At 39.7% G+C, this 16,303-nt stretch overlaps 1 protein-coding gene across 8 annotated transcripts in view; it reads right to left on the reverse strand.

Moving 5' to 3' along the window:
- ZBTB46 (zinc finger and BTB domain containing 46) overlaps window positions 1-9,035 on the reverse strand; it is a 160,494-nt gene extending 151,459 nt beyond the window's left edge. For 7 of the 8 annotated variants that reach the window (XM_074288885.1, XM_074288886.1, XM_074288884.1 and 4 more), the window contains exon 1: window positions 8,806-9,035. The gene's annotated coding sequence lies outside the window, so the exon portion shown is untranslated. Of the gene's footprint in view, window positions 1-8,014; window positions 8,045-8,805 lie in introns of those variants that run through there. The other variant, XM_074288880.1, reaches the window with a different exon arrangement.
- Between the last annotated feature and the right edge of the window lie 7,268 nt (window positions 9,036-16,303).

Consider the following 16,303-nt stretch of genomic DNA (forward strand, 5'->3'; position numbering starts at 1 on the left):
TGCTTTTACACACATGTATATTCCTGTCACTTCTGCATAAATATCAACTTATATTTATTCTATTTCCTCTTTTAGGCCGTAAGCTTCTTAAAGGCAATGATTAATTCTTCAAATTTCCTTACAAATTACTGTCATCTAATACAATAAACATCTTGCTCATTGATACATATAAGAGTATTTTTCTCTTTGCTACTTTTACCTTGAGACTCCTATATATATATATATATATATGTATATATATATATACATATATATATATATATATATATTAGTTAAGTCAACAGGTATTTATTAAGTGCCTACTTTGTGACAAACTTTATGCCAAGTGTTGGAGATACAATGAAAAGCTAAAAAAAAAAAAAAAAAAAAAAAAAAGAACAGTCCCTGCTCTCAAGGAGCTCATAGTGTAACAGGGAAAACAACATGCAATTAATTATGTAGCAACAAGATATTTATGGAATAAATTGGAGATAATCTCAAAGGGCAGACTTCAAGATTAAGAAAGATGGAGAAAGGTTTCTTGCATTAGATGAGACTTTAGCTAAGATTTAAAGGCAGTTGGGGGTAGATATGAGCGGGGAGAGGTCCAAATATGAAGGACAATTGGTGAAAATACACCAAATTTAGGGAAGGGGTATCGTGAGTAAGGAATATCAAGGACACCAATGTCATTGGATCACATAATACATAGAGGGAAGTAAGGTATAATTAGATTGGAAAGGGGCCAGATTATGAAGGGCTTTTAAAGCCAGGCAAGGGATTTTATGTTTGATCTTGAAGGAAATAGAGGGCCACTGGAGTTTATTGAATGGGAAAGAGGGGATATGATCAGATCTGCACCTTAGAAAGACCAATTTAATAGCAAGAGAAGATGGGCTAGACTGGGGAAAGATCTGAGACAGAGAGACCAATCATCAGGCTACTGAAATAAACTAGATTTGAAGTAATGAAGGCTTGTTCCAGGATGGTGGCAGTATCAGAAAACAGAAAAGGATGTATAAAAGAGAGAGTATTTCAATAATTAGGTTCCCTTTAATGGGATATAAAGCTGATTAGCCTTAGGTCAAATTTTCTACAGAAAACAGAGTTATATTGGCTCTCCTGTGTATAATAAAAACTATGGTAAAGACATATATATTGTCATGTAAAATTGTTATAATAACTGCAAAATAAATAGAACTATGGGTTTGAACGAATAAGGTACAGTAGCATTTTATAAACAAAGACTTATTTCTGTGTCTTACCTCCATGCATATATTAAAAATAATTCACATATATAGGATGACTTTTGCATAATTTTATGCTGGGGTCAAAAAAATGAATTCTCATCAAAGTAGAATTATATTTAGTGACAAGATAGTATCTGAAAATAATTCAAGAGAAAGAAAGGAGATACACTTTCTTCTGCGATTATTTCAAACAATGATTAAGTATGCTCCTCTAGTATTAGGAAAACTGCTGCTTTAAAACTTGCTTTTTGCACACTACACCATGAGATCTTTATGAGTATGACCATGTTGGAAACTATCACTACTTTTTTCAATAAAGAATGCATTTGAAATTCTATTTTGAAACAATTATTGAAAAATAAAACTATAAATGGGTAATTTTAAAAGTTTGCTTCTGCCAAAATTACTAATTATTTCTCTTTTTTAAAATTTCAATAGCATTTTATTTTTTCAATTACATGTAAAGATAGTTTTCAACATTCATTTTTTTTTTAAGATTTTTGAGTTCCAATTTTTTTTCTCTCTCCTTTAGCTCCCCCTTTCCCAAGACAACAAGCAATTTGGTATAGGTTTCACATCTATAATCATTTTAAACATATTTTCATATTAGTTATGTTGTGAAAGAAAAATCCGAACAAAAGGGGAAAACCACAAGAAAAAAAAAAAGCAAAGCAAACAACAAAAAAAGTAAAACAGTATGCTTCAATATGTATTCATTCTCCATAGTTCTCTCTCTGGATACAGAGACATATGGAGAGATAAATTATTCCCAGTCTATAGAATTGTCTTGGATCACTATATTGCTGAAAAGATATATATATCTATCATAGTTGGTTATCACATAATCTTGATATTACTGTATACAGTGTTCTCTTAGTTCTGCTCACTTTACTCAGCATTAGCTCATGTGAGTCTTTCCAGGCTTTTCTGAAATTAATGACTTTTTAATTGCCAAATCTAATGGCCTTTTCTCAATCCTCCTTAACTTCTCAGAAGCCTTTGACTTGGCTAACAACCCTCTTTTCTCAAATACTTTCTTCACTATCGATTTCATGACACTGTTTGATCCTGGTTCACCTCTTAGATGTTTTTTCCTTCTCAGTCTACCTTGCCAGATCTTCATCTCAAGCAATACCCAATAACTGTGCATGGCCCACAAGACTGTTCTGAATCCTCTTTTTTTCTTCCTCTATCGTAATTTCATACAATGATCTCATATATTCTCATGGATTCAACAATCATCTCTATTCTAATAATTCTCAAATTTATTTATGTAGCCCTAACATCTCTGTTGACCTTCAGTCCCTCATTTCCAACTACTTACTGTACACCTTAAATTGGATGTTCTGTAAACATCTTAAATTCCACAAAACCAAAACTTCATTATCTCCCTTCTCTCCCAACCTTTTTTACCTAACTTCTTTATCATTGTCAATCCCTCACTCCTCACTCATTTTCATCTCCTATATGTAATCTGTTGACAAACAAATCTGTTGTTTTTACCTCCATAACATCTCTCATCTACAGCTCCTTTTCTCCTCTGATATTGCTACCACCTGAGATCAGGCCCTCATCCTGTAACACCTGAACTACTATAACAGCTTTGCTAATTGACTTCCTTGACACAAGTCTCTCTCCACTCCAATCCATGCTCCTTAGTTGTCAAACTGACCTTAAATAAAAGGATCTAAGTGTCTTAGGCTGTCCCACAAGCCTAAAAAGATCACCCTTCTCTGTTCTACTTGTTGGAAGTCTTGACTTTCTTTAAGTCTCATCTAAAATCATATCTTTTACTGGAAGCCTTCCCCAGCCCCTTAATTCTTAAGTGTCTTCTCTCTGTTAATTATTTCCTATTTAACCTCTTTATAGCTTACCTTCACACACACACACACACACACACACACACACACAGAGATATGTGGTGTGTTTATATTGTCTTCTTTTGTCTCTTTTTGTATCCTTAGAAGTTAGTCTTGTTATATTGAAGACATTTAATAAATTATTTATTATTTATTATTTATTATTAATTATTAATTATTTTATTTGTTGATTTATTATTAATTGATCTATATCATATCTCACCTTCTACTCAATAAATTGTTACTGTTGTTTAATGACTTTACTTGCTTCTCTTTGTTACCCAATCTGCAGTTTTCTTGGCAAAGACATTGAAATGGTTTACTCATTTCTTCTTCAGCTCATTTAATAGATGAGGAAACTGAGGCAAACAGTGACTTGCCCAGAGTCACACAACTATTAAGTGTCTGAGGCCAGATTTGAACTCAGGAAGATGAAGTCTTCCTGACTTTAGGCCCAATACTCCACTTAGCTTCCCTAATAAATTCTAATGGCTTTCTATTGCTTCCAGGATAAAAATTAAAGTATTCTGTTTGGTATTTAAAACCCTTTACAAATTTCCCCCCTTTCTGTCTTTCTAGTTTTCTTACACTTTACTCCTCTCCACACACACTACAATCCAACTCCATTAGCTTCCTTACTGTTCTTCACACAAGACATTTCATCTTTGAACTGCTTTTCCTCATGCTTGGAATTCTCCTCCCATCTCTACCTGCTACCTTCCCCAGTTTCCTTCAGATTCCAACTAAAATTCTAGTTTTCCTCAGAAAGTCCTTCAAGAACTCCTTTTATTCTACTGCCTTCTCTATGTGAACCATCTTCAATTTTTCCTATGTATAGCTTGTTTGTACATTTTTTATGTTGTAATTTTTTATTAAAGCTTTTTATTTTCATATGCAATTCTTCAACATTAACTCTTGCAAAACCTTGTGTTCCAATTTTTCCCTCCTTCCCCCTCCCTAGATGGCAAGTAGTCCAATATATGTTAAACATGGTAGAAACATAGTGCATATTTTTTTAGTATGCTGTCTTCCCCATTAGACCATGAGCTCTTGGAGAGCAAGTTGGCCTTTGTTTGATGTGCTTCACAAGATGTATTTAAATTTTTGGTAAAAGAAAATAATCATAATACAACCTCTGATGAAAAATAAAAGATTGGCATTCATTGTATCTTCAACTTGCAATAAGCTTTGAAATTCAATTACACATACTCAGTCAATAAATCCTTATTAAACACTTAAAACATTTAGTAAGCACCAATTTTGTGTCTAGCACTATGCTAAGGACTGGAGATACAAAGAAAGGCAAAAGATAGTTTCAGGTCTCAAGGAGATAGCAGTCCTAATGGGTGAGACCAAATACCAAAAAATACATACAAGACTAACCAGAAACCCACATTAGAAAAGGATATTTCAAGATGATTTTATTTATATATAGTGTACTTCTTCCCTAAAGTATTTTGTGCTATTAGTATTTATTATGTGTATGTTTTCTATGTGTACATATTGTATCTGCTATTAAAAAACAAGCTTCTTGAGGGAAGTGGCTGTTTCATGTTTGTCTTTGTATGTGCTACTGTGTAGCACAAAATCCCTTACCTATAATAGCATCTTTACAATGATTCAATTATGTATGTGTACATATGTATATATAAGGACACACACATGTATGTACTTAAAGGAACACCTCGGTAATACCTATTTACAAAATTGGTTGATTTCACTCTTTAATTTCCACATTTACTATCATTTTCTTAGGAACTTTTCATATTTTCTTACTATGCCTTTTACCATTTGTAGAAAACATTGTGGGTTATTTCCCATCATTGTTAATGAGTAATATAATATAAATTTTTTTCAATAAGAACAGGAAAATGATCAATGCTTTTGGTTAAATGATACATGAGTATTTAAGATGAAATACAAAAAAAAATCATTAGTCCTTTCCTCTATAATCCTTAGGTTTTTTTTCTGGTACAATTTTATTTCCTGTACTGGGCACACTAAAGCAAAGGGCTCTAGGGAACCACAACCAGAGAAAAGGACAACAATTAGAACTGAAGAAAGCATTTCAGAGATTTAAAACCAAGTCTTCTACCCTTAAAATGTGTACTTAAAAGAATGTTCACTTATCCCTCATTTAAACCATTAAAAATAAATATCTAGCAGTAAAGAAAGATTACTGGGACCCGGGGAAAGATGCAGGAACAGCATCCTAAAGAATCTAGCATCCCTCAATTTATTAAAATATATCCTATGAAAGGACAGAAGGAAAAATATTACTTGTTATATGACAGTCTCTAGATTTAAAAATTTAATGTGAATGGGGGGAAAATGATACTTAGCCAAAAAGAAAAAAATTAAGGTCTATGTAGGCTCACAACTCAAAACAAGAACAAATGCAGAATTCTAAAACAAGTAGGGGAAGGTTTTAAAAGTATACATAACTTTAATCCAACAGAAGAGAAAGATGATACCAACTTTAAAAATGGATTAATTTACAAAGTCACAGAAAGTAATAATAACTTTATCAAATTTGTGGGCTTATCAGGTTTCCCCCCCCTCCCTCTACCCTCTACTTAATGTTCATTAAACCCATTTTCCTAAGCTTACAGCTGTCATTAAAAAAAAAAAAAAAAAAAAAAAAAAAAAAAAAAAAAAAAACCTTGGAAAAGACCAAGTACAACCGTCCCAGAAACACAGACCACAGGGACAACCTGGCCCAATTTCTCTTTACATTTGAAAAAGCCAGTTAAAGGACAGTGTTCAAAGTTCAGATTATGAAATTATAAATTTGCTTATTAACACTTGTAAACAAATTATTTGCTAACATTGAAACAAGGTGCCCAAAATTAATCCAATTGTAAAATATTCAATAAGTTTCAAGATTTACAGACAAAGTAGAATCCTCTCATAACATTATTTAGGGTACAAAAATCCCACAGATGTTACAGGCACTCATTATTGGTGAGAAAGATACACTATATGTTACTATGGACACCAGAGACAAGATTTGACCCAAGTATAAATGAATCAGTGATATAATGAGGTTGTTTCATAACTGCAGGGGGTGATGGAATTCACTACATAAGGATAAACAGCAATCATTTGCATCTATCAAAGAGGACATTAACTGAAGTTTAAGCATGAGAAAACAATATATCAGAATACAAAAATGTTCTATTAAAAAGCAATTATCTCATCTAAGCAAAATTCTAATTTTCAGGAACAGGTAAATGATAGTTCCTGTAAATACAAATCTAAGTATTCCTTTGTAGTTCTCGGGCTGGCCCACTGGGCAATAGATTCCATATTAGGTTTCAATCCCCAAATACTTCAGTAATATTCTTTATCACATTTAAATATGCTTTGACTGCAACTCATTTTATGACGGATTCCAAAATCATTACAAAACTTTTCACTGAAAAATGTTCACATTTGTGTATTTAAGGTATACACTAAATGAAGTATATGGCCACACTGCAGGTAAGTTATTAAATCTTACAGTAATTCCAAAGATTAGATACTTCTGAGTATCTTTTGATCCAGGACGATCCATACAGTTGTCAAATTAAAGAACTTCAGCAACAAGATACTCTTATTCTGTTTCACTGCTATTTTGAAATCCTTAACTATAATTATTCTTTATGAACAAAAGATATTTTCCATTCCTAGAGAGAAAATACCTTAAATAATCTAATAATGAGTTGAGAAGTTTAAGTAAAACGTGAACCTATAATGTCTTTTAAAAAAAAACTGGAAGATATTACAATAAACCAAATATAAAAGATGAAATAACTGATTTGATTAAAATGCAAGTGAGAACTTCAGTACAGGTGTCTGCTCAGTGCTGTTTGCAAAACACGTTTTCTAATTAGCATTTCTTTAAACAATGCTGATAATAATCTTGTCACAGTAATCCACGATGAATGAATCACTGAGATTGTAAAATAGAAAGCATAAGGAAATTCTCTGCTAATCTCCATTAAACTTTCTTTTGTTTATATTTCCTTATCAAGTGTCAAAAGCATTTTTCTCCCATAACATTGAGATTTCATTGAAGTACAGCTACTGACAGGTTTTGTGAATCTGTGGTGTGTTCACCAGACAAGATACTAAATGAGGGAGTAAAATAATAAATAAGCAACTAGAAATCTTTCTGGACCTGAAAATTCAGCTTCATTCCCTGTCATCTGGGATTGAGTTATCAGACACTTACTTGTATCACTTTGTGAAACTGACATGTCTATTTACAGGGAGACAAAGCAAGCCAGCACTGCGAACCCTAATTTTGCAAACACACCTTCGAGTCCAATTTTCTCTTCTCTTATAAAAGATGCCTTGGGGTAGCAAGGGGGGGAAAAGGAAAGCTACCCCCCGAATCTATTACCCAACATAAAGAATCTCAGACCCTTTGGATGAGCCTTACATCCATTAGCTGCCTCACCAAAGGGGAGAGAAATGATCTTGCAGTTTTGTTCTAGGGTCACTTCTTCCCCCATTTCAGCCTGTAATTAAAATGGAGGCAAGGCCAGGCGATCTGTGTCTGGCTTTAGGGGGAGACAATAACCCAAAACAGGCCTGAGAGAGAGAAAGAAATACACAAGCTTCACTGTATTACCTCATCCCCTTTTTCCAGGCAGTTTTGAGACATAGACTCTTCACAAACTCTTGGTGCAACTTGCCTATAAGCTGCGTTTTTGGGGAAGAATTTTAATTCTGGGGTTTGGGTAGGAGCCTCTCATGGGCAGTGGGAGCTACTAAAATGCCCCTTGTCTCCTCTCCCTAGAGCTGGGTGTTGACGCAGCAGAAATTACCGGCTGGAAAATTCCCCTTTTGGAGGTTACGGGGAGGAGGGAAGGAGGAGGAGGAGGAGGCACAGGGGAGGGAGGGGGTGTGGGGTTAAACCCTGGCACACACCAGACTTACCTCGCTTCAGTAACAGCCCTCCTCCAAAACCAGAGTCTCCGTGTCCGCCCGCCCCCGCCCCTCCGGTACAACATGAACACCCCCCACACAGACACACACGCTCACTCTCCCAGACATCCTCCAACTTCCCTCCCCCCGCAGCCCCGAGAGCTGGTGGTTCTTGCCCGGTGGCCCCAGGGGGTTCAAAGCGGTTCAGGGAGAGGTGTTGCCAGGGTATAAAATGGGAGTGAGGCGCCGTCAGACCTGGTGGCAGAGAAGGGGAAAAGGAGGGAGGGAGGGAGGGGAGTCACTGTGCCTTCCAACCACCCCCTCCGCTAGCCCGGAGGAGTGAGAGACAACTGCCACCCGCTGCCACCCCCGCCGGGCGCAATTGAGGGAGGGGGCAGCGGACGGACCCGGAGGCTCGGACGCCAACCCTCCTCCGCCCCGGCGCTGCCTGGGGGCGCGGGGCAAAGCCGGAGAAGGGGCATAGGGGGACCGCGCTGCCGCCGAGGAGGGGGCGTCTCTGGTCCGGGTCAGGGCAGCCGGTGCCTGTCACCCCGCGCCCCGGCCGCCCCGGGTCCCCCGCTCCGCCGCAGCTGCCCGGCCACAGGGGGCGCCCCGCGCACCGGGGCGCGGGTCCCTCGCTCCGGGCGCCGGAGCCCCGGGGGAAGCCTCGGGGATGAGGGTAGCAGGGGTGAGGAGCGCCGGGCAGAGGGGAGCTCGCGGGCCCCGGAGCGGCGGGAGGCGCGGGCAGGCGCCGGGCTGGGCCGAGCCGGAGCGGACAATGAGCAGTCGGGCTCGCCGCTTACCTGTTACCCCATGGGGCGGGGGGAGGCAGGGAGCGAGGGCGGCCGCCGGAGGGAAGGATGAGGAGGAGCGGGAGCCGCGACTGGAGGACTCTCGTTCAGCTGGAAGCCTTTTTCTTCTGCTGCTGCTCCTGGCCGTAGCCTCCGAAATCCTGGTGCCGGGTCCGAGTCTCCGCCGGAGCTCCTCTAGCTCGCTCCGCTCTCAGTCAGTCCGTCAGTCAGACCCGCTTCGGCGCGCCCCCGCTCGGCTTCGCGCGCCCCCGGCCGGCTCCGCCAGCCCCCCCCACCTTTCACACACGCCCCCTGCCTCGCGCGTGCCCGCGAAAGGCGCCGGGCAAGCGCTCGCGGTCTCTGACCCCGCCCCCCGGCGCGCGCTCGGCCGCTCTTGATTGGCCCCTTTCCGCTCCTTTTCTTCTTCGACCACCCTCTTTAAACTCCGCCCCTCCTGCCCCTGACTCCCTAGCCCCGCCCCCGTCCCTACGCCCCCCTGCTGTGGTGTGTCTCCTCTCTGCTTCTAGGTGCGGGGCTGGAGGAGGGGTAACGTGGGGGCGGGGGTCCGGTGTTTTGGAGGTTTGGGTTCTGGTCTCCTCCGCCCCTCTAGCTGGGTGGCTGGACAGCGGAAGTGAGGGCTGGAGAACGCTGGGCATTGTGGGAAGCGCCCCCTCCCCTGGATTGGGGTGGGGGGGCTTCAGGGGTCATGTGGGGGCAGTTTGAGAAAATGTAGGGAGTGCGGGGTCCGGCCTCGGGGCTGCCAGTTTCCTCACCACTCTACTCTCTCCCCTTCCCAACCTCTGGCTCCAGCCCGGGGTCCCGGGCCCCCAGCCCTGGGGTGTAGCCTTGTCCTAGGATCTACGATCCCCGTGGTGACACCTGGCTAGGGAATCCCTGGGGAGCTCTGGGAGCGAAGCCCCGCCTCCCGAGAGTGCGCCGCGGGTGTGGGGAGAGAGCTGGACAGGAGAGCTCGTCATCTTCGCGGCTACCGGCGGGATGCTGCCGCCGTCTTCGGCCTTGCGTTAGTCTGTTATCTTTGCCTCGAGGTCCTTAAGACAAGATTTATGAACGCTGAACAGAAGAAACCTGCGGGGGCAGGGCTGGGACGTGTTGGGGAACTCGTTTTGGGAAAGTTAAGAGGAAAAAGCTTTAGCCCAGCCCCTTTCCTTGGCTCCGGGCTTTTCCAACAAGTCGGTTCAACACGTGTTTTCAAGGCTCGTTCCCAGCCCGAAATATTTTCCTTTAGTGTTTTTGTCGGATAGGTTGTTTTTTTTTTTTTTGGAGGGGGGGGGGAGAAAGGGGGCGGCACGTGGATAAATTCTGAATCCTACCAGTTTTGAATTCTAGTTCCCGAATTTTATTTGCTGATTTCTTTAGTGGCTTCGTGCATCCCCAGCCCTTTTGTATACATTTGATCTTTTCCCTCAGTTCTGCAAGCCAGCCAAACTTCTAAAGTTTCCCATTCCTCTCGTTGCTAATACTTAGTCACCGTCAAAGTTTAGAAAGAAAATATTTTAAAAGATATGAAATTGTGAAGGTTAAACAGCAGAACTAAAAAATAAAATTTCCACCGTCCTGAAGAATATTTCTAAAATTGGCACATTAAAGAATTGCTAGTGTATCGCTATTTGGCATTAAGGGTTTTCTGCTTTCATTAATCCCAGGAAATTTGAGAAATATTTAAATCCTCTAGTGATTCTGAAATGACTTACTTTTCGTTTACCAGATGGAGTTATAGGTCTGGGGCTTTTCTGGGTACAAACTGCTAGTGAGAGAGATTACACTTTAGAAGGAAATTGGATTACCTTCCTTCCGTACCCTCTCTAGTTATCGAAACCAATTTTGCTGCCTTCTTACCATATTGTTGGAAGCATTATCAACAAGGTTACTATTAAGTTATAGCAACTTCATAGTTATTTGTAAACATGAAGCAAATTGTAGTGACTTTCCAGTTTCAGCAACTTGCTCTAAGCAACAAAGCATCAATAGTCACCTTACACATTCAGATGTTCAGGAATAAGGAGCAATATGTTGGCTCTTGAGTATTTCCTGGTATTCTCTTTTCTGCTTTGCTGGGCCAAATCTTGTGGGCTCCAGAAGAGCTCAACTGAATCTGGAGTCCATATGTCCCAAACTCTATAACCTTCATTTGTGACTGGACAGAAGTTCTGTGGCAACTTCTTTTCCAGCATCCTTCCTCTCCGGGCCCCCCTCCCAACTCCATAGAAAAGCTGTATGGGAGGGGAGTGGGGGGAGGGATATGCATGAAAATGCTCTTCCCATCTCCATTTCCTCAGAACTGTGTGTAGGCAGGATGAGAGCTGAGGTCTGAGGTCCCACATTCCTGTTTGAATTGCACTAGACCAAAGGTCACTTGGCTTCCTCCTCAGGGGACCATGAAGGAAAAAGGGAGGTGATCTGTGTGACCAGTGAGCCGACAGTTTGGGGAGTAAACCACATTTCAGCAGAGCCAATAAGAAGACACAGCAGGGTGTATGTGCCCTCACTCCCTATGGGGCTTAGTGACTTAGAATTCCTTCATTAGTGGGAGGCAGCATGTCATAATTGTACTTTTTTCATGATGTGTAAGGAGGCATTCACTGGAGGGAGTGGGAGGGCAAACTTTGGGGGAATTCTCCTTGAGTGAACAAGGGCAAGTCTGACTACAAGTGATGAGAGAAGACTGAAATGAAATAACAACCCTGAGGACATTGTTTCTCCTGATTTTGTTGTATTTTTTAAAGGGTTGTAATGAAATGAAGTGCCACCAACTGTCTGTGTTTATAAAGGATGGAAAGTACTGAAGCTTCAATCTTACTAGTACATTTACTGATGAAGGCAAGGAGCACAGACAAAGTGTACAAGGTCAGACTTTTCGAGGTCATTTTCACTACAACCCAGAACTACAGAAATAACGTGATCTAGGGCACAGTTTGCTGGCTTCCAATGCCTCCCCAGCTTGAGGGTGACACCATTGAGCCCTCTGGAGTCTGCAAGTTATACAAGGACCCAGCTATGTACTTTGAAAATGCTCCTAGGTTTGACTAAGAATGAATCAGTCCCTAAATCCTTGAAGAGGGAATAATCTTCTGGCTCCCTTTTCTGTAAAATCTAGGAAATTTTTTTGAATTAATGTTTCCCTTTTGTCCAATGACCCCTTCCTCTACTCCCTAGGCTGACTCTGATCGTACTTTCTGTATCTGGGGGTTCAAGAATTTTCATTCAATTTTCTTTGCAAAAGTTGTTTCCAAATATCCCAACTTAAAGAGGAAAGGAGTGGACAGATTCATGGATTGTCATCATTTTAACCACAGATTATGTAGTGTGGGGAGTTGAGTTTGCCCTGCTAAAACTCTTTACTTCACCCTTTAGGAGAGTCATTCAGGCTCTTCCAGGAAGACAACTTTTCCCTGAAGCCCTTTCTGTCTCTCATGGAGGCTTAAGTAGATAACTAATGGATGTGGAATCTTTGTAGGGATGGCTCCTTAATTCACTGGTGCCTTCCCTACCGTTTTCACACTTAAGTTTTCCCCATCCTTAAAAAAAGGTTCACCTAGCCCTATCAACCCTTCAAGCTCTCTACCTACATTTCTCTGCTAATCTCCTAGAAAAAGTTTATGCTCACCACTTTCATTTCCTCTTTTCTCAATGAATCCCCAAGCCCTTTGCAATCTGGCTGTCAACCTTACCTGATTAATTGAACTTGCTCTGTCTTCAGTGTTACCAATGATCTCTTACTTGCCAAATCTAATAATCTTTTTCAAGTTCTAATACTTCTTGACCTACCTCCTATATTTTACATTGTTGGCCACCATCTCCTCAAGATGCTCTCCTCTGGATTTTTGTGACACCAGTCTCTCTTGGTTTACTTCCTATGGTTTAACCTCTCCTTTCTAGGCTTCTTTATTGGCTCATTGACATTGTGCTTCCCCATCCACACCCTTCTTAATGATGGGTCTTTCGAAGAAATACAGATTTGAATTTGGAAAACAGTCTGGAGAAAACATGAGTTCTGTTGAGTTTAAGATATCTCTGGGATGTTTGCTCTGAAATTTCCACATAGGTAGTCATTGATATGAGATTGAAAATAGGAGATCTGGATTGGGAAAGGTGTGCAAAGAGATGAAAGTTAAATCCCTCAGCATGGATGAAGTTGCCAAGAGAGTGGGAGAAGTGAAAAGGGCCCATGACAAAATCTTAGGAAAGACCCATCATTAAGAAGGGTGGTTCATGTTCATAATCTTCTCATTATTCTCTACCATCCAGTCGCCATGTCTGTGTTCTCAGTTCTCAATCTTTGTCACAGATGATACTTCTCCACTCACACAGCTACCACCTCAGTTTGGTTACTCATCACTTCCTTCATAGATATTGCCTCCTACTTGGTCTCCCTGATTCAAGTTTTTACTGACTCCCAACCATTTTACTGTTGCCAGATTAATTTCCTTAATCATAGACATTAAGATCTGTGATTCCTCTAATCAACCAATTGCAATGACTTTCTATTGCTTTAGAATAAAATATAAATCTTGTTTAGCTTTTAAAGCCTTACATCAAACACATAAACCACCCACTAAACTCCTGAATATAGCCAAACCAGATTAAATGTAATTGAAAAAATGTTTAACAAAATAAAAAATATACTACAACATTGATGATGTTAATAATTTGTGGGTTTTTTTTTTTTTTTTGGTTTTTTGTTTTTTGGATTTCAAGTTTCGTGTTTGTCTAGGGGTTTTTAATTTGTTCCTTTTCCAGCATTTTTACTTGTAAGCCCAATTCATTGACCTTCTCTTTATTTTATGCAAGTAGGCCTCTAGAGATATAAAATTTCTCCTTATTACTCCTTTGGCTGTATCCCACACATTTTGGTATGATGCCTCATTATTGTCATTTTCCTGGGTGAAGTTATTATGTCTATGATTTGCTGTTTCACCCATTCTTTAGTATGAAATTTAGTTTCCAATTATTTTTTGGTCTATTTTCCCCTGGCTTTTTATTGAATGTAATTTTCATTGCATCGTGGTCTGAAAAGGATGTATTTACTATTTGTCTTACTGCATTTTGAGGTTTTTATGTCCTAATATATGGTCAATTTTTGCATACGTTCCATGAACTGCTAAGAAGAAAGTATACTTCTTTCTGTCTTCATTTAGTTTTCTCCAAAGATCTGTCATATCAAACTTTTCTAGTATTCTATTTACCTCTTTGACTTATTTATTTTGTGGTTTGATTTATCTAATTCTGAGAGTGCAAGGTTGAGATCTCCCACTATTATAATTTTGCTGTCTATTTTTTCTTGCAGCTTTCTTAATTTCTCTTTTAAGAATTTAGATGCTGCACCACTTGGTGCGTATATGTTTAATATTGATACAGCTTCATTATCTATGCTACCCTTTAGCAAAATATAGTGCCCTTATCTCTTTTAATTAGATCAATTTTTGCTTTTGCTTGATCTGATATGAGAATGCCTACCCCTGCTTTTTTTGCTTCTCCTGAAGCATAGTAGATTCTGCTCCAACCTTTTACCTTTATTCTGTATATATCACCCTGTTTCAGGTGTGTTTCCTGTAAACAACATATTGTAGGATTCTGGCTTTTAATGCAATCTGCTAACTGCTTTCTCTTTATGGGGGAGTTTACCCCATTCACATTTATGGTTAAAATGACTAATTCTGTATTGCTTGCCATCATGTTAACCCCTGCTTATGCTCTTCTTTCATTCCCCCTTATCCCTCTCCCCAGTATTAAACTTGTGAGCACCACTTGCTTCTCACAGCCCTTCCTTTTTAATATCCCTCCTCCCCCTTAAGAGTTCCTCCCCCTATTTTACCCCTTTTCCTCACAATTTCTGAATCCCCTTCTGCTTAGCTTTCTCCTTCCCTTTTCACTTTTCCCCTCCCACTTTTCAATGAAGTGGAAGGAGTTTCACCATAAATCAAATATGTCTATATTTTTCTCTTTAAGCTAATCTGATGCAAATATGATACACACTATGTTCATCCCATTTGTGGGGTTTTTTGATGGCAATGTATGGCCTGAAAAGATCCTTTTCTATTTGAGTTTGATACCACTACTAAGTATAACCATACTTTACCCTATCTTTCCAGCCCTGCTGGACATTATTCTTCTTACACGTTGTAATCCAGTCAAACTGACCTTTTCTCTATTCCTCACTCATGACATTCCATTTTCTCTTTCTGAGACCTTGTCTGAAATATATTCTTTATCTCTGCTGCCTTATAAAGTGCTTCTTTTCCTTTAAGATGAAACTCAGGTTATGAACCACTACATTGAATTCCCAATTCCTCTATTTTTGTCTGCCTGCATTTTTGAATTCCTTCACAGGTTGTACACTATTCCAAATTCTGATTCTTTTTGTGCAGTAAAATAACTGTATGGACATGTATACATATATTGTATTCAACATATACTTTAACATATTTAACATGTATTGGTCTACCTGCCATCTGGGGGAGGGGAATAGGGGAAGGAGGGGGACAATTGGAACTAAATGTTTTGTAATTGTCAATGCTGAAAAATTACCCTTGCATATATCTTGTAACTAAAAAGCTATAATAAAAAAATGAAATTACTGTAGACAAAATTAAAAAAAAAAACAAAAAACAACTGAACTATTCTTTCAAGAGTGCACATTTCCTCCTTATATTAAAGACTCTTGTACTTAAAAAAAATGTAACTCAGGTAATATCTCCTGCATGAAGTCTTTCCTTATGCCCACAACTGTGTCTTCTCTGCCAAACTACCTAATATTTAACTACTTTGCACATGTTTTAGCTTTATATTTGTTTTGTATACATTTGATTATGTATTTGTTAAATTCCCAGCGAGTAGGGATAATTTCATTCTTTGTACTTATATCTCCAAGGCCAAGCACAATGCCTGACCCATAGTTGGTGCTTAATAAGCACCAAGGTTGTAGGATTCCTAAAAGGAGAGCATGAGCTTCTTTTGAAGAGTAGAGGTGCTCTCTTGCTCAGTTTTTCTTATAAAAAAATTAGTAGCAGAAATTATAATTCTTTTATCCTTTTACCATGTGTTAGGTGTCTGTTGATGCTGTTTGTACCTGACCTTGAACATACAGTAGATGCTTAATAAATGCTTGTCAAATTAATGCCTTCCTATGCTGGCAATCCCAGAAAGGTTTTTTCACTACCCCAATTGCTGTTGCAAGATTTGTCCCTTTTTCTGATTCTGATTCTTTTCCTTTGCTCTTGGAGATACCCTACCCTTATTCCCACCCTCATCCCCACCCCCATCCCCATCTCCATCCTAAGGCAATCTCTCTTTGCTTTTTGTCACTAGGATTTGTAACTGTCACACAGAGGCTGACTGGGATGCATTTCCAAGCTGGATTTTACAAGGCACTGATGGGACCACTTTGCACAGAAGCTGTGGGGTGGATTAGTTTGTTGAGATTCATTTGGGAGTCATTTAAGTGCTATTTGGGGGAATTTGTGTCCATGGAAGGACAGTAAACCCCAGTAGA

Source organism: Sminthopsis crassicaudata, chromosome 2, assembly GCF_048593235.1.
Source record: "Sminthopsis crassicaudata isolate SCR6 chromosome 2, ASM4859323v1, whole genome shotgun sequence".
Taxonomy (NCBI): Eukaryota; Metazoa; Chordata; class Mammalia; order Dasyuromorphia; family Dasyuridae; genus Sminthopsis; species Sminthopsis crassicaudata.